At 45.9% G+C, this 19,129-nt stretch overlaps 6 non-coding genes across 6 annotated transcripts; all 6 read left to right on the forward strand.

The window, feature by feature from the left end:
* The first annotated feature begins 903 nt into the window (after positions 1 to 903).
* LOC143015224 (U6 spliceosomal RNA) lies at positions 904 to 1,009 on the forward strand. The gene has a single exon (XR_012965381.1). It is a non-coding gene; the product is annotated as a U6 spliceosomal RNA (small nuclear RNA).
* A 3,169-nt stretch (positions 1,010 to 4,178) lies between these two features.
* LOC143015225 (U6 spliceosomal RNA) lies at positions 4,179 to 4,284 on the forward strand. The gene has a single exon (XR_012965382.1). It is a non-coding gene; the product is annotated as a U6 spliceosomal RNA (small nuclear RNA).
* A 3,155-nt stretch (positions 4,285 to 7,439) lies between these two features.
* Positions 7,440 to 7,545, forward strand: LOC143015226 (U6 spliceosomal RNA). Its single transcript, XR_012965383.1, has one exon. It is a non-coding gene; the product is annotated as a U6 spliceosomal RNA (small nuclear RNA).
* Positions 7,546 to 10,701: 3,156 nt separating this feature from the next.
* LOC143015227 (U6 spliceosomal RNA) lies at positions 10,702 to 10,807 on the forward strand. The gene has a single exon (XR_012965384.1). It is a non-coding gene; the product is annotated as a U6 spliceosomal RNA (small nuclear RNA).
* A 3,168-nt stretch (positions 10,808 to 13,975) lies between these two features.
* LOC143015228 (U6 spliceosomal RNA) lies at positions 13,976 to 14,081 on the forward strand. The gene has a single exon (XR_012965385.1). It is a non-coding gene; the product is annotated as a U6 spliceosomal RNA (small nuclear RNA).
* A 3,168-nt stretch (positions 14,082 to 17,249) lies between these two features.
* On the forward strand, positions 17,250 to 17,355 carry LOC143015230 (U6 spliceosomal RNA). Its single transcript, XR_012965387.1, has one exon. It is a non-coding gene; the product is annotated as a U6 spliceosomal RNA (small nuclear RNA).
* Positions 17,356 to 19,129: the final 1,774 nt, after the last annotated feature.

Below are 19,129 nucleotides of genomic sequence, written 5' to 3' on the forward strand. Positions count from 1 at the left end.
GGTTCACCACACTCGATCACTACTACGCCTAGCCGCCGGGGGAGTGGCATGGGGGTCCCCCTGAATATCGCGCCGAATGTGCATGCACTAACCCAGTAGGCGCTGCTTTGGCATCGTGAGAATTGTGTGAACAGCACGCTGTGTGTTTAGTGTGGACTTTCTGATTCGAGTAGGTCACTCCGTGGTAGTGCAGCGCCATCACCGCTAGATGGCACTCCAAGACCGATTTGCACGATGTGAGGGGAATCAACTCCACTTCTTTTGGCGTGTTGTACGTCCCGGAGTCATACTCAGCACTAACACACGTTAAGCTCAGCATAGAGTTAGAGCCAAAAGCAATCATCACACGATGGTTTAAATTACGTAGTAATGCAGAAATCCGCACTATTTTGTCTCCTACCATCGTAGCCGTCCAACCGTCGGTGCTGACGTCACGCATGGCTATTATAGATTTCCCGCAGTGCCCACACAGCGCGCGCGCGAGGTCAGACTGGACCGAGATTCTTAACATGTTTGTATTGTAACTGTTAGGTCAGAGAAAATTCTATTCTAAAATCACTGTTGTGACTTGGTCGGTTTGGATGGCGTCATGATCGTTGTTTATTACGCTGTACAGACTGTTTCACATTACGTCACTCTGGATGGCATGCCTCATCATCGTTTACTGTAGAATCTGTTTTACGTCACTGTTAAGACATATGATGTACACATGATACAGCAATTGTGGCAAATCAGTGCCATGTGTTTTTGGGGGGTAAATCAGTGCCATATGTTTGGTATAGTTTGCAGGTTGAGTTAAAAACGTGTTCCCCAGCCCCGGCATGATCCAGACGTCTCTACCAGAACCTCGAGTGGACGATTATTGGTCCCAGTACATGTTGTGAAAGTTCTCTCTCCATCATTGTGTTTCTTCGGAAGCACATATACTAAAATTGGAACGATACAGAGAAGATTAGCATGGCCCCTGCGCAAGGATGACACGCAAATTCGTGAAGCGTTCCACATTTTAACGTTTTTAGCTCAAAAGAAAAATTAATTCAATCATTCTTTGTTTACCTCCGGTTTGGTTCCTTGGTGAAACAGCGCCACCCCACTTGCATGATCACTATTCAGGCCGAGAGCGGTACTGCAGCTTTTCACATTCATACATAAAACAAGCACGTCACATACACAAACCATCACAAGTGCATCAAAAGTGAACCAGCTGAGGTTTAGGAGACACACCTGACACATTTCCCCCAAAACAGACGTTGGCAAACATACACAGCACTCACTTACATCCGGTTAGGTTCAACGGTCCAACAGCGCCGGTGAGCGGGCGCGGCCTTTTAATTGACTGAGCCAATGTCGCTCTACAAACGAGCTAAGCCAATCTCGCTCTCCCCAAACTACTTGGAACTGCCCGTCGACTTACCTGTTCAAGCAGACTTGCCCGTTCAACGTAAACTTGGGATTTAACTGTCACTTGGAACATCAACTATCCATCTTCCCCTCCCCCCCCCTCTGGATGACAATCTTCTCGGGGTCCTCTAGCGGGCGCGCCGCTGAACTGCAGGCCGTTTCGTCCCGACTTTCGAGCCGGGCCGTGAGAACTTTCTTCAGCTGGCCGTGTGAACTTTCTTCGGCTGGCTAGCGCCCGCCCCTCCACGTGGAATGTTTGTTATTGTTGTTGTCGCGAGCGCTCAGCTGGTGGTGGGGGAGCGCTCACCGGGGAGCGCATTATTATTATTTGAGCGAGCGACCGACTGTTGTCAATTGTGACTTCTAATGAATTTTATTTCAATAATGTTAGTGCTGCTGTATTGGTTGGTTTAACAATGTGTTGTCCTAATAAAGACGACGTTTGACCAAGTGATTTCATATGGAAGAAAATATGACCCAATGCAGCCAGTTTGGTGGAAAGCAAGATTATTATTATTATATTGTGACAACATTTTGGCCAAAATCCACAATGCAGAGTGCGCACACAATGAGGCTGGATAAATTATACAAATACAATAATACAATCAAATCCTCTGCAGAGTAGAGGTGGGGTGTAGATTCAGTATTTGTCATCCTGTTGGCACTGCTTTTGTGGTCTGTTGCAGCGGAGGGTGCGGAAAAACCAGATGAGCTGATGGTTAAAGAAAAGTACATGTTAAAGCATTTACTGTCCGACGGCTTACATCTACTCCCAATGGTTTCAATAACAATAACGGATTGTGTGGTTTGTCATCGTTTGCCGTTGATCATCGAGAAAACACCGAAAGCAAAATGTCTGATTGCAGCTTTCTGATTCCTTCTTCAAATGTCCTTGAAGTCTTTTATGGTGGCTTGTTACTTTTCATTCTTCTATATTTTAAAGCACTGCCTTCACGAGTTACTTTGGCAGTTCGTAGATTACGTTCGGCTTCGTCCACTTCATTTGGATAGCACACGTCTTCATATAGTGCTCTTCTCTTTTCTGCTTCTCCATATTCTGTCTCAAGTTGCGCTATGGGACACCTGCAGCTTGTTATCTTTCTTCCCCCGTGCTTCTATGGTCGAGGAGCAGAGCAGACTGCATGACCCCCTCCACGCTGTACCTCCCCACCACGCAGAAACTTTATGTGAAAGATGTCATCTTGCAACCAGCGTCTCTACTGGTCCTGCAGCGTCTGCCCAGTTTGTCCTGGTTCGCCTCAATCTACCCAAAACATGTTTACGGCAGAGTGGACCAGACCAAAGCCACCACATCACACCCATCTTCAAGGAAGTCCTCAAGATTGGGTCCACCAGAAAATGATCGTGTCGTGGGTGATAATGATTAGAAAACAGTGAAACGAACTCAACATAGACAGGTTGATACGAAGCAACCCCCCCCCATGAAATAAGATATATTTGTTTGTAACCGAGTCCTATAAATCAAATCAACCAGTTACAGAACTCCCTGTAAACGATTCAGGAGACAAAACAGAATAAAGCAATCGACTGCAGTCACACTGGAATCTGCGCACTTGTAAACATTGACGTTACTGGCATAAAACAGAAGGTTTCCCTGGACATTGTAGGGCTTGAAAAACACACTCACAACAACAATATTCTACATGCTCACAACTTCTATTGCAGCGGGCAACGGGTGGTTATAGTCTTTCAATTTACCCATTGTAACCACTGTCGTTCATTGTATTCTTCAATGAATAATCCCTTATCCTACCTGTATTTGTTCATTCCATTCTTCCGTAGCAACACACATCAAGTTTGGGAAGAACACAACTTTAGTCGTCTTTTCTTTGTTCTGGTTCACCACACTCGATCACTACTACGCCTAGCCGCCGGGGGAGTGGCATGGGGGTCCCCCTGAATATCGCGCCGAATGTGCATGCACTAACCCAGTAGGCGCTGCTTTGGCATCGTGAGAATTGTGTGAACAGCACGCTGTGTGTTTAGTGTGGACTTTCTGATTCGAGTAGGTCACTCCGTGGTAGTGCAGCGCCATCACCGCTAGATGGCACTCCAAGACCGATTTGCACGATGTGAGGGGAATCAACTCCACTTCTTTTGGCGTGTTGTACGTCCCGGAGTCATACTCAGCACTAACACACGTTAAGCTCAGCATAGAGTTAGAGTCAAAAGCAATCATCACACGATGGTTTAAATTACGTAGTAATGCAGAAATCCGCACTATTTTGTCTCCTACCATCGTAGCCGTCCAACCGTCGGTGCTGACGTCACGCATGGCTATTATAGATTTCCCGCAGTGCCCACACAGCGCGCGCGCGAGGTCAGACTGGACCGAGATTCTTAACATGTATGTATTGTAACTGTTAGGTCAGAGAAAATTCTATTCTAACCTCTATTCTATTCTAAAATCACTGTTGTGACTTGGTCGGTTTGGATGGCGTCATGATCGTTGTTTATTACGCTGTACAGACTGTTTCACATTACGTCACTCTGGATGGCATGCCTCATCATCGTTTACTGTAGAATCTGTTTTACGTCACTGTTAAGACATATGATGTACACATGATACAGCAATTGTGGCAAATCAGTGCCATGTGTTTTTGGGGGGTAAATCAGTGCCATATGTTTGGTATAGTTTGCAGGTTGAGTTAAAAACGTGTTCCCCAGCCCCGGCATGATCCAGACGTCTCTACCAGAACCTCGAGTGGACGATTATTGGTCCCAGTACATGTTGTGAAAGTTCTCTCTCCATCATTGTGTTTCTTCGGAAGCACATATACTAAAATTGGAACGATACAGAGAAGATTAGCATGGCCCCTGCGCAAGGATGACACGCAAATTCGTGAAGCGTTCCACATTTTAACGTTTTTAGCTCAAAAGAAAAATTAATTCAATCATTCTTTGTTTACCTCCGGTTTGGTTCCTTGGTGAAACAGCGCCACCCCACTTGCATGATCACTATTCAGGCCGAGAGCGGTACTGCAGCTTTTCACATTCATACATAAAACAAGCACGTCACATACACAAACCATCACAAGTGCATCAAAAGTGAACCAGCTGAGGTTTAGGAGACACACCTGACACATTTCCCCCAAAACAGACGTTGGCAAACATACACAGCACTCACTTACATCCGGTTAGGTTCAACGGTCCAACAGCGCCGGTGAGCGGGCGTGGCCTTTTAATTGACTGAGCCAATGTCGCTCTACAAACGAGCTAAGCCAATCTCGCTCTCCCCAAACTACTTGGAACTGCCCGTCGACTTACCTGTTCAAGCAGACTTGCCCGTTCAACGTAAACTTGGGATTTAACTGTCACTTGGAACATCAACTATCCATCTTCCCCTCCCCCCCCCTCTGGATGACAATCTTCTCGGGGTCCTCTAGCGGGCGCGCCGCTGAACTGCAGGCCGTTTCGTCCCGACTTTCGAGCCGGGCCGTGAGAACTTTCTTCAGCTGGCCGTGTGAACTTTCTTCGGCTGGCTAGCGCCCGCCCCTCCACGTGGAATGTTTGTTATTGTTGTTGTCGCGAGCGCTCAGCTGGTGGTGGGGGAGCGCTCACCGGGGAGCGCATTATTATTATTTGAGCGAGCGACCGACTGTTGTCAATTGTGACTTCTAATGAATTTTATTTCAATAATGTTAGTGCTGCTGTATTGGTTGGTTTAACAATGTGTTGTCCTAATAAAGACGACGTTTGACCAAGTGATTTCATATGGAAGAAAATATGACCCAATGCAGCCAGTTTGGTGGAAAGCAAGATTATTATTATTATATTGTGACAACATTTTGGCCAAAATCCACAATGCAGAGTGCGCACACAATGAGGCTGGATAAATTATACAAATACAATAATACAATCAAATCCTCTGCAGAGTAGAGGTGGGGTGTAGATTCAGTATTTGTCATCCTGTTGGCACTGCTTTTGTGGTCTGTTGCAGCGGAGGGTGCGGAAAAACCAGATGAGCTGATGGTTAAAGAAGAGTACATGTTAAAGCATTTACTGTCCGACGGCTTACATCTACTCCCAATGGTTTCAATAACAATAACGGATTGTGTGGTTTGTCATCGTTTGCCGTTGATCATCGAGAAAACACCGAAAGCAAAATGTCTGATTGCAGCTTTCTGATTCCTTCTTCAAATGTCCTTGAAGTCTTTTATGGTGGCTTGTTACTTTTCATTCTTCTATATTTTAAAGCACTGCCTTCACGAGTTACTTTGGCAGTTCGTAGATTACGTTCGGCATCGTTCACTTCATCTGGATAGCACACGTCTTCATATAGTGCTCTTCTCTTTTCTGCTTCTCCATATTCTGTCTCAAGTTGCGCTATGGGACACCTGCAGCTTGATATCTTTCTTCCCCCGTGCTTCTGTGGTCGAGGAGCAGAGCAGACTGCATGACCCCCTCCACGCTGTACCTCCCCACCACGCAGAAACTTTATGTGAAAGATGTCATCTTGCAACCAGCGTCTCTACTGGTCATGCAGCGTCTGCCCAGTTTGTCCTGGTTCGCCTCAATCTACCCAACACATGTTTACGGCAGAGTGGACCAGACCAAAGCCACCACATCACACCCATCTTCAAGGAAGTCCTCAAGATTGGGTCCACCAGAAAATGATCGTGTCGTGTGTGATAATGATTAGAAAACAGTGAAACGAACTCAACATAGACAGGTTGATACGAAGCAACCCCCCCCCCCCATGAAATAAGATATATTTGTTTGTAACCGAGTCCTATAAATCAAATCAACCAGTTACAGAACTCCCTGTAAACGATTCAGGAGACAAAACAGAATAAAGCAATCGACTGCAGTCACACTGGAATCTGCGCACTTGTAAACATTGACGTTACTGGCATAAAACAGAAGGTTTCCCTGGACATTGTAGGGCTTGAAAAACACACTCACAACAACAATATTCTACATGCTCACAACTTCTATTGCAGCGGGCAACGGGTGGTTATAGTCTTTCAATTTACCCATTGTAACCACTGTCGTTCATTGTATTCTTCAATGAATAATCCCTTATCCTACCTGTATTTGTTCATTCCATTCTTCCGTAGCAACACACATCAAGTTTGGGAAGAACACAACTTTAGTCGTCTTTTCTTTGTTCTGGTTCACCACACTCGATCACTACTACGCCTAGCCGCCGGGGGAGTGGCATGGGGGTCCCCCTGAATATCGCGCCGAATGTGCATGCACTAACCCAGTAGGCGCTGCTTTGGCATCGTGAGAATTGTGTGAACAGCACGCTGTGTGTTTAGTGTGGACTTTCTGATTCGAGTAGGTCACTCCGTGGTAGTGCAGCGCCATCACCGCTAGATGGCACTCCAAGACCGATTTGCACGATGTGAGGGGAATCAACTCCACTTCTTTTGGCGTGTTGTACGTCCCGGAGTCATACTCAGCACTAACACACGTTAAGCTCAGCATAGAGTTAGAGCCAAAAGCAATCATCACACGATGGTTTAAATTACGTAGTAATGCAGAAATCCGCACTATTTTGTCTCCTACCATCGTAGCCGTCCAACCGTCGGTGCTGACGTCACGCATGGCTATTATAGATTTCCCGCAGTGCCCACACAGCGCGCGCGCGAGGTCAGACTGGACCGAGATTCTTAACATGTTTGTATTGTAACTGTTAGGTCAGAGAAAATTCTATTCTAAAATCACTGTTGTGACTTGGTCGGTTTGGATGGCGTCATGATCGTTGTTTATTACGCTGTACAGACTGTTTCACATTACGTCACTCTGGATGGCATGCCTCATCATCGTTTACTGTAGAATCTGTTTTACGTCACTGTTAAGACATATGATGTACACATGATACAGCAATTGTGGCAAATCAGTGCCATGTGTTTTTGGGGGGTAAATCAGTGCCATATGTTTGGTATAGTTTGCAGGTTGAGTTAAAAACGTGTTCCCCAGCCCCGGCATGATCCAGACGTCTCTACCAGAACCTCGAGTGGACGATTATTGGTCCCAGTACATGTTGTGAAAGTTCTCTCTCCATCATTGTGTTTCTTCGGAAGCACATATACTAAAATTGGAACGATACAGAGAAGATTAGCATGGCCCCTGCGCAAGGATGACACGCAAATTCGTGAAGCGTTCCACATTTTAACGTTTTTAGCTCAAAAGAAAAATTAATTCAATCATTCTTTGTTTACCTCCGGTTTGGTTCCTTGGTGAAACAGCGCCACCCCACTTGCATGATCACTATTCAGGCCGAGAGCGGTACTGCAGCTTTTCACATTCATACATAAAACAAGCACGTCACATACACAAACCATCACAAGTGCATCAAAAGTGAACCAGCTGAGGTTTAGGAGACACACCTGACACATTTCCCCCAAAACAGACGTTGGCAAACATACACAGCACTCACTTACATCCGGTTAGGTTCAACGGTCCAACAGCGCCGGTGAGCGGGCGTGGCCTTTTAATTGACTGAGCCAATGTCGCTCTACAAACGAGCTAAGCCAATCTCGCTCTCCCCAAACTACTTGGAACTGCCCGTCGACTTACCTGTTCAAGCAGACTTGCCCGTTCAACGTAAACTTGGGATTTAACTGTCACTTGGAACATCAACTATCCATCTTCCCCTCCCCCCCCCTCTGGATGACAATCTTCTCGGGGTCCTCTAGCGGGCGCGCCGCTGAACTGCAGGCCGTTTCGTCCCGACTTTCGAGCCGGGCCGTGAGAACTTTCTTCAGCTGGCCGTGTGAACTTTCTTCGGCTGGCTAGCGCCCGCCCCTCCACGTGGAATGTTTGTTATTGTTGTTGTCGCGAGCGCTCAGCTGGTGGTGGGGGAGCGCTCACCGGGGAGCGCATTATTATTATTTGAGCGAGCGACCGACTGTTGTCAATTGTGACTTCTAATGAATTTTATTTCAATAATGTTAGTGCTGCTGTATTGGTTGGTTTAACAATGTGTTGTCCTAATAAAGACGACGTTTGACCAAGTGATTTCATATGGAAGAAAATATGACCCAATGCAGCCAGTTTGGTGGAAAGCAAGATTATTATTATTATATTGTGACAACATTTTGGCCAAAATCCACAATGCAGAGTGCGCACACAATGAGGCTGGATAAATTATACAAATACAATAATACAATCAAATCCTCTGCAGAGTAGAGGTGGGGTGTAGATTCAGTATTTGTCATCCTGTTGGCACTGCTTTTGTGGTCTGTTGCAGCGGAGGGTGCGGAAAAACCAGATGAGCTGATGGTTAAAGAAGAGTACATGTTAAAGCATTTACTGTCCGACGGCTTACATCTACTCCCAATGGTTTCAATAACAATAACGGATTGTGTGGTTTGTCATCGTTTGCCGTTGATCATCGAGAAAACACCGAAAGCAAAATGTCTGATTGCAGCTTTCTGATTCCTTCTTCAAATGTCCTTGAAGTGTTTTATGGTGGCTTGTTACTTTTCATTCTTCTATATTTTAAAGCACTGCCTTCACGAGTTACTTTGGCAGTTCGTAGATTACGTTCGGCATCGTTCACTTCATCTGGATAGCACACGTCTTCATATAGTGCTCTTCTCTTTTCTGCTTCTCCATATTCTGTCTCAAGTTGCGCTATGGGACACCTGCAGCTTGATATCTTTCTTCCCCCGTGCTTCTGTGGTCGAGGAGCAGAGCAGACTGCATGACCCCCTCCACGCTGTACCTCCCCACCACGCAGAAACTTTATGTGAAAGATGTCATCTTGCAACCAGCGTCTCTACTGGTCATGCAGCGTCTGCCCAGTTTGTCCTGGTTCGCCTCAATCTACCCAACACATGTTTACGGCAGAGTGGACCAGACCAAAGCCACCACATCACACCCATCTTCAAGGAAGTCCTCAAGATTGGGTCCACCAGAAAATGATCGTGTCGTGTGTGATAATGATTAGAAAACAGTGAAACGAACTCAACATAGACAGGTTGATACGAAGCAACCCCCCCCCCCCCATGAAATAAGATATATTTGTTTGTAACCGAGTCCTATAAATCAAATCAACCAGTTACAGAACTCCCTGTAAACGATTCAGGAGACAAAACAGAATAAAGCAATCGACTGCAGTCACACTGGAATCTGCGCACTTGTAAACATTGACGTTACTGGCATAAAACAGAAGGTTTCCCTGGACATTGTAGGGCTTGAAAAACACACTCACAACAACAATATTCTACATGCTCACAACTTCTATTGCAGCGGGCAACGGGTGGTTATAGTCTTTCAATTTACCCATTGTAACCACTGTCGTTCATTGTATTCTTCAATGAATAATCCCTTATCCTACCTGTATTTGTTCATTCCATTCTTCCGTAGCAACACACATCAAGTTTGGGAAGAACACAACTTTAGTCGTCTTTTCTTTGTTCTGGTTCACCACACTCGATCACTACTACGCCTAGCCGCCGGGGGAGTGGCATGGGGGTCCCCCTGAATATCGCGCCGAATGTGCATGCACTAACCCAGTAGGCGCTGCTTTGGCATCGTGAGAATTGTGTGAACAGCACGCTGTGTGTTTAGTGTGGACTTTCTGATTCGAGTAGGTCACTCCGTGGTAGTGCAGCGCCATCACCGCTAGATGGCACTCCAAGACCGATTTGCACGATGTGAGGGGAATCAACTCCACTTCTTTTGGCGTGTTGTACGTCCCGGAGTCATACTCAGCACTAACACACGTTAAGCTCAGCATAGAGTTAGAGCCAAAAGCAATCATCACACGATGGTTTAAATTACGTAGTAATGCAGAAATCCGCACTATTTTGTCTCCTACCATCGTAGCCGTCCAACCGTCGGTGCTGACGTCACGCATGGCTATTATAGATTTCCCGCAGTGCCCACACAGCGCGCGCGCGAGGTCAGACTGGACCGAGATTCTTAACATGTTTGTATTGTAACTGTTAGGTCAGAGAAAATTCTATTCTAAAATCACTGTTGTGACTTGGTCGGTTTGGATGGCGTCATGATCGTTGTTTATTACGCTGTACAGACTGTTTCACATTACGTCACTCTGGATGGCATGCCTCATCATCGTTTACTGTAGAATCTGTTTTACGTCACTGTTAAGACATATGATGTACACATGATACAGCAATTGTGGCAAATCAGTGCCATGTGTTTTTGGGGGGTAAATCAGTGCCATATGTTTGGTATAGTTTGCAGGTTGAGTTAAAAACGTGTTCCCCAGCCCCGGCATGATCCAGACGTCTCTACCAGAACCTCGAGTGGACGATTATTGGTCCCAGTACATGTTGTGAAAGTTCTCTCTCCATCATTGTGTTTCTTCGGAAGCACATATACTAAAATTGGAACGATACAGAGAAGATTAGCATGGCCCCTGCGCAAGGATGACACGCAAATTCGTGAAGCGTTCCACATTTTAACGTTTTTAGCTCAAAAGAAAAATTAATTCAATCATTCTTTGTTTACCTCCGGTTTGGTTCCTTGGTGAAACAGCGCCACCCCACTTGCATGATCACTATTCAGGCCGAGAGCGGTACTGCAGCTTTTCACATTCATACATAAAACAAGCACGTCACATACACAAACCATCACAAGTGCATCAAAAGTGAACCAGCTGAGGTTTAGGAGACACACCTGACACATTTCCCCCAAAACAGACGTTGGCAAACATACACAGCACTCACTTACATCCGGTTAGGTTCAACGGTCCAACAGCGCCGGTGAGCGGGCGCGGCCTTTTAATTGACTGAGCCAATGTCGCTCTACAAACGAGCTAAGCCAATCTCGCTCTCCCCAAACTACTTGGAACTGCCCGTCGACTTACCTGTTCAAGCAGACTTGCCCGTTCAACGTAAACTTGGGATTTAACTGTCACTTGGAACATCAACTATCCATCTTCCCCTCCCCCCCCCTCTGGATGACAATCTTCTCGGGGTCCTCTAGCGGGCGCGCCGCTGAACTGCAGGCCGTTTCGTCCCGACTTTCGAGCCGGGCCGTGAGAACTTTCTTCAGCTGGCCGTGTGAACTTTCTTCGGCTGGCTAGCGCCCGCCCCTCCACGTGGAATGTTTGTTATTGTTGTTGTCGCGAGCGCTCAGCTGGTGGTGGGGGAGCGCTCACCGGGGAGCGCATTATTATTATTTGAGCGAGCGACCGACTGTTGTCAATTGTGACTTCTAATGAATTTTATTTCAATAATGTTAGTGCTGCTGTATTGGTTGGTTTAACAATGTGTTGTCCTAATAAAGACGACGTTTGACCAAGTGATTTCATATGGAAGAAAATATGACCCAATGCAGCCAGTTTGGTGGAAAGCAAGATTATTATTATTATATTGTGACAACATTTTGGCCAAAATCCACAATGCAGAGTGCGCACACAATGAGGCTGGATAAATTATACAAATACAATAATACAATCAAATCCTCTGCAGAGTAGAGGTGGGGTGTAGATTCAGTATTTGTCATCCTGTTGGCACTGCTTTTGTGGTCTGTTGCAGCGGAGGGTGCGGAAAAACCAGATGAGCTGATGGTTAAAGAAAAGTACATGTTAAAGCATTTACTGTCCGACGGCTTACATCTACTCCCAATGGTTTCAATAACAATAACGGATTGTGTGGTTTGTCATCGTTTGCCGTTGATCATCGAGAAAACACCGAAAGCAAAATGTCTGATTGCAGCTTTCTGATTCCTTCTTCAAATGTCCTTGAAGTCTTTTATGGTGGCTTGTTACTTTTCATTCTTCTATATTTTAAAGCACTGCCTTCACGAGTTACTTTGGCAGTTCGTAGATTACGTTCGGCTTCGTCCACTTCATTTGGATAGCACACGTCTTCATATAGTGCTCTTCTCTTTTCTGCTTCTCCATATTCTGTCTCAAGTTGCGCTATGGGACACCTGCAGCTTGTTATCTTTCTTCCCCCGTGCTTCTATGGTCGAGGAGCAGAGCAGACTGCATGACCCCCTCCACGCTGTACCTCCCCACCACGCAGAAACTTTATGTGAAAGATGTCATCTTGCAACCAGCGTCTCTACTGGTCCTGCAGCGTCTGCCCAGTTTGTCCTGGTTCGCCTCAATCTACCCAAAACATGTTTACGGCAGAGTGGACCAGACCAAAGCCACCACATCACACCCATCTTCAAGGAAGTCCTCAAGATTGGGTCCACCAGAAAATGATCGTGTCGTGGGTGATAATGATTAGAAAACAGTGAAACGAACTCAACATAGACAGGTTGATACGAAGCAACCCCCCCCATGAAATAAGATATATTTGTTTGTAACCGAGTCCTATAAATCAAATCAACCAGTTACAGAACTCCCTGTAAACGATTCAGGAGACAAAACAGAATAAAGCAATCGACTGCAGTCACACTGGAATCTGCGCACTTGTAAACATTGACGTTACTGGCATAAAACAGAAGGTTTCCCTGGACATTGTAGGGCTTGAAAAACACACTCACAACAACAATATTCTACATGCTCACAACTTCTATTGCAGCGGGCAACGGGTGGTTATAGTCTTTCAATTTACCCATTGTAACCACTGTCGTTCATTGTATTCTTCAATGAATAATCCCTTATCCTACCTGTATTTGTTCATTCCATTCTTCCGTAGCAACACACATCAAGTTTGGGAAGAACACAACTTTAGTCGTCTTTTCTTTGTTCTGGTTCACCACACTCGATCACTACTACGCCTAGCCGCCGGGGGAGTGGCATGGGGGTCCCCCTGAATATCGCGCCGAATGTGCATGCACTAACCCAGTAGGCGCTGCTTTGGCATCGTGAGAATTGTGTGAACAGCACGCTGTGTGTTTAGTGTGGACTTTCTGATTCGAGTAGGTCACTCCGTGGTAGTGCAGCGCCATCACCGCTAGATGGCACTCCAAGACCGATTTGCACGATGTGAGGGGAATCAACTCCACTTCTTTTGGCGTGTTGTACGTCCCGGAGTCATACTCAGCACTAACACACGTTAAGCTCAGCATAGAGTTAGAGTCAAAAGCAATCATCACACGATGGTTTAAATTACGTAGTAATGCAGAAATCCGCACTATTTTGTCTCCTACCATCGTAGCCGTCCAACCGTCGGTGCTGACGTCACGCATGGCTATTATAGATTTCCCGCAGTGCCCACACAGCGCGCGCGCGAGGTCAGACTGGACCGAGATTCTTAACATGTATGTATTGTAACTGTTAGGTCAGAGAAAATTCTATTCTAACCTCTATTCTATTCTAAAATCACTGTTGTGACTTGGTCGGTTTGGATGGCGTCATGATCGTTGTTTATTACGCTGTACAGACTGTTTCACATTACGTCACTCTGGATGGCATGCCTCATCATCGTTTACTGTAGAATCTGTTTTACGTCACTGTTAAGACATATGATGTACACATGATACAGCAATTGTGGCAAATCAGTGCCATGTGTTTTTGGGGGGTAAATCAGTGCCATATGTTTGGTATAGTTTGCAGGTTGAGTTAAAAACGTGTTCCCCAGCCCCGGCATGATCCAGACGTCTCTACCAGAACCTCGAGTGGACGATTATTGGTCCCAGTACATGTTGTGAAAGTTCTCTCTCCATCATTGTGTTTCTTCGGAAGCACATATACTAAAATTGGAACGATACAGAGAAGATTAGCATGGCCCCTGCGCAAGGATGACACGCAAATTCGTGAAGCGTTCCACATTTTAACGTTTTTAGCTCAAAAGAAAAATTAATTCAATCATTCTTTGTTTACCTCCGGTTTGGTTCCTTGGTGAAACAGCGCCACCCCACTTGCATGATCACTATTCAGGCCGAGAGCGGTACTGCAGCTTTTCACATTCATACATAAAACAAGCACGTCACATACACAAACCATCACAAGTGCATCAAAAGTGAACCAGCTGAGGTTTAGGAGACACACCTGACACATTTCCCCCAAAACAGACGTTGGCAAACATACACAGCACTCACTTACATCCGGTTAGGTTCAACGGTCCAACAGCGCCGGTGAGCGGGCGCGGCCTTTTAATTGACTGAGCCAATGTCGCTCTACAAACGAGCTAAGCCAATCTCGCTCTCCCCAAACTACTTGGAACTGCCCGTCGACTTACCTGTTCAAGCAGACTTGCCCGTTCAACGTAAACTTGGGATTTAACTGTCACTTGGAACATCAACTATCCATCTTCCCCTCCCCCCCCCTCTGGATGACAATCTTCTCGGGGTCCTCTAGCGGGCGCGCCGCTGAACTGCAGGCCGTTTCGTCCCGACTTTCGAGCCGGGCCGTGAGAACTTTCTTCAGCTGGCCGTGTGAACTTTCTTCGGCTGGCTAGCGCCCGCCCCTACACGTGGAATGTTTGTTATTGTTGTTGTCGCGAGCGCTCAGCTGGTGGTGGGGGAGCGCTCACCGGGGAGCGCATTATTATTATTTGAGCGAGCGACCGACTGTTGTCAATTGTGACTTCTAATGAATTTTATTTCAATAATGTTAGTGCTGCTGTATTGGTTGGTTTAACAATGTGTTGTCCTAATAAAGACGACGTTTGACCAAGTGATTTCATATGGAAGAAAATATGACCCAATGCAGCCAGTTTGGTGGAAAGCAAGATTATTATTATTATATTGTGACAACATTTTGGCCAAAATCCACAATGCAGAGTGCGCACACAATGAGGCTGGATAAATTATACAAATACAATAATACAATCAAATCCTCTGCAGAGTAGAGGTGGGGTGTAGATTCAGTATTTGTCATCCTGTTGGCACTGCTTTTGTGGTCTGTTGCAGCGGAGGGTGCGGAAAAACCAGATGAGCTGATGGTTAAAGAAGAGTACATGTTAAAGCATTTACTGTCCGACGGCTTACATCTACTCCCAATGGTTTCAATAACAATAACGGATTGTGTGGTTTGTCATCGTTTGCCGTTGATCATCGAGAAAACACCGAAAGCAAAATGTCTGATTGCAGCTTTCTGATTCCTTCTTCAAATGTCCTTGAAGTCTTTTATGGTGGCTTGTTACTTTTCATTCTTCTATATTTTAAAGCACTGCCTTCACGAGTTACTTTGGCAGTTCGTAGATTACGTTCGGCATCGTTCACTTCATCTGGATAGCACACGTCTTCATATAGTGTTCTTCTCTTTTCTGCTTCTCCATATTCTGTCTCAAGTTGCGCTATTGGACACCTGCAGCTTGATATCTTTCTTCCCCCGTGCTTCTGTGGTCGAGGAGCAGAGCAGACTGCATGACCCCCTCCACGCTGTACCTCCCCACCACGCAGAAACTTTATGTGAAAGATGTCATCTTGCAACCAGCGTCTCTACTGGTCCTGCAGCGTCTGCCCAGTTTGTCCTGGTTCGCCTCAATCTACCCAAAACATGTTTACGGCAGAGTGGACCAGACCAAAGCCACCACATCACACCCATCTTCAAGGAAGTCCTCAAGATTGGGTCCACCAGAAAATGATCGTGTCGTGGGTGATAATGATTAGAAAACAGTGAAACGAACTCAACATAGACAGGTTGATACGAAGCAACCCCCCCCATGAAATAAGATATATTTGTTTGTAACCGAGTCCTATAAATCAAATCAACCAGTTACAGAACTCCCTGTAAACGATTCAGGAGACAAAACAGAATAAAGCAATCGACTGCAGTCACACTGGAATCTGCGCACTTGTAAACATTGACGTTACTGGCATAAAACAGAAGGTTTCCCTGGACATTGTAGGACTTGAAAAACACACTCACAACAACAATATTCTACATGCTCACAACTTCTATTGCAGCGGGCAACGGGTGGTAATAGTCTTTCAATTTACCCATTGTAACCACTGTCGTTCATTGTATTCTTCAATGAATAATCCCTTATCCTACCTGTATTTGTTCATTCCATTCTTCCGTAGCAACACACATCAAGTTTGGGAAGAACACAACTTTAGTCGTCTTTTCTTTGTTCTGGTTCACCACACTCGATCACTACTACGCCTAGCCGCCGGGGGAGTGGCATGGGGGTCCCCCTGAATATCGCGCCGAATGTGCATGCACTAACCCAGTAGGCGCTGCTTTGGCATCGTGAGAATTGTGTGAACAGCACGCTGTGTGTTTAGTGTGGACTTTCTGATTCGAGTAGGTCACTCCGTGGTAGTGCAGCGCCATCACCGCTAGATGGCACTCCAAGACCGATTTGCACGATGTGAGGGGAATCAACTCCACTTCTTTTGGCGTGTTGTACGTCCCGGAGTCATACTCAGCACTAACACACGTTAAGCTCAGCATAGAGTTAGAGTCAAAAGCAATCATCACACGATGGTTTAAATTACGTAGTAATGCAGAAATCCGCACTATTTTGTCTCCTACCATCGTAGCCGTCCAACCGTCGGTGCTGACGTCACGCATGGCTATTATAGATTTCCCGCAGTGCCCACACAGCGCGCGCGCGAGGTCAGACTGGACCGAGATTCTTAACATGTATGTATTGTAACTGTTAGGTCAGAGAAAATTCTATTCTAACCTCTATTCTATTCTAAAATCACTGTTGTGACTTGGTCGGTTTGGATGGCGTCATGATCGTTGTTTATTACGCTGTACAGACTGTTTCACATTACGTCACTCTGGATGGCATGCCTCATCATCGTTTACTGTAGAATCTGTTTTACGTCACTGTTAAGACATATGATGTACACATGATACAGCAATTGTGGCAAATCAGTGCCATGTGTTTTTGGGGGGTAAATCAGTGCCATATGTTTGGTATAGTTTGCAGGTTGAGTTAAAAACGTGTTCCCCAGCCCCGGCATGATCCAGACGTCTCTACCAGAACCTCGAGTGGACGATTATTGGTCCCAGTACATGTTGTGAAAGTTCTCTCTCCATCATTGTGTTTCTTCGGAAGCACATATACTAAAATTGGAACGATACAGAGAAGATTAGCATGGCCCCTGCGCAAGGATGACACGCAAATTCGTGAAGCGTTCCACATTTTAACGTTTTTAGCTCAAAAGAAAAATTAATTCAATCATTCTTTGTTTACCTCCGGTTTGGTTCCTTGGTGAAACAGCGCCACCCCACTTGCATGATCACTATTCAGGCCGAGAGCGGTACTGCAGCTTTTCACATTCATACATAAAACAAGCACGTCACATACACAAACCATCACAAGTGCATCAAAAGTGAACCAGCTGAGGTTTAGGAGACACACCTGACACATTTCCCCCAAAACAGACGTTGGCAAACATACACAGCACTCACTTACATCCGGTTAGGTTCAACGGTCCAACAGCGCCGGTGAGCGGGCGCGGCCTTTTAATTGACTGAGCCAATGTCGCTCTACAAACGAGCTAAGCCAATCTCGCTCTCCCCAAACTACTTGGAACTGCCCGTCGACTTACCTGTTCAAGCAGACTTGCCCGTTCAACGTAAACTTGGGATTTAACTGTCACTTGGAACATCAACTATCCATCTTCCCCTCCCCCCCCCCTCTGGATGACAATCTTCTCGGGGTCCTCTAGCGGGCGCGCCGCTGAACTGCAGGCCGTTTCGTCCCGACTTTCGAGCCGGGCCGTGAGAACTTTCTTCAGCTGGCCGTGTGAACTTTCTTCGGCTGGCTAGCGCCCGCCCCTCCACGTGGAATGTTTGTTATTGTTGTTGTCGCGAGCGCTCAGCTGGTGGTGGGGGAGCGCTCACCGGGGAGCGCATTATTATTATTTGAGCGACCGACCGACTGTTGTCAATTGTGACTTCTAATGAATTTTATTTCAATAATGTTGGTGCTGCTGTATTGGTTGGTTTAACAATGTGTTGTCCTAATAAAGACGACGTTTGACCAAGTGATTTCATATGGAAGAAAATATGACCCAATGCAGCCAGTTGGTGGAAAGCAAGATTATTATTATTATATTGTGACAACATTTTGGCCAAAATCCACAATGCAGAGTGCGCACACAATGAGGCTGGATAAATTATACAAATACAATAATACAATCAAATCCTCTGCAGAGTAGAGGTGGGGTGTAGATTCAGTATTTGCCATCCTGTTGGCACTGCTTTTGTGGTCTGTTGCAGCGGAGGGTGCGGAAAAACCAGATGAGCTGATGGTTAAAGAAAAGTACATGTTAAAGCATTTACTGTCCGACGGCTTACATCTACTCCCAATGGTTTCAATAACAATAACGGATTGTGTGGTTTGTCATCGTTTGCCGTTGATCATCGAGAAAACACCGAAAGCAAAATGTCTGATTGCAGCTTTCTGATTCCTTCTTCAAATGTCCTTGAAGTCTTTTATGGTGGCTTGTTACTTTTCATTCTTCTATATTTTAAAGCACTGCCTTCACGAGTTACTTTGGCAGTTCGTAGATTACGTTCGGCATCGTCCACTTCATCTGGATAGCACACGTCTTCATATAGTGCTCTTCTCTTTTCTGCTTCTCCATATTCTGTCTCAAGTTGCGCTATGGGACACCTGCAGCTTGTTATCTTTCTTCCCCCGTGCTTCTATGGTCGAGGAGCAGAGCAGACTGCATGACCCCCTCCACGCTGTACCTCCCCACCACGCAGAAACTTTATGTGAAAGATGTCATCTTGCAACCAGCGTCTCTACTGGTCATGCAGCGTCTGCCCAGTTTGTCCTGGTTCGCCTCAATCTACCCAACACATGTTTACGGCAGAGTGGACCAGACCAAAGCCACCACATCACACCCATCTTCAAGGAAGTCCTCAAGATTGGGTCCACCAGAAAATGATCGTGTCGTGGGTGATAAT

This window comes from Genypterus blacodes, unplaced genomic scaffold (genome assembly GCF_046128005.1).
Source record: "Genypterus blacodes isolate CSIRO-AG114 ecotype Tasmania unplaced genomic scaffold, CSIRO-AGI_Gbla_v1 ptg000192l_1, whole genome shotgun sequence".
NCBI lineage: Eukaryota > Metazoa > Chordata > Actinopteri > Ophidiiformes > Ophidiidae > Genypterus > Genypterus blacodes.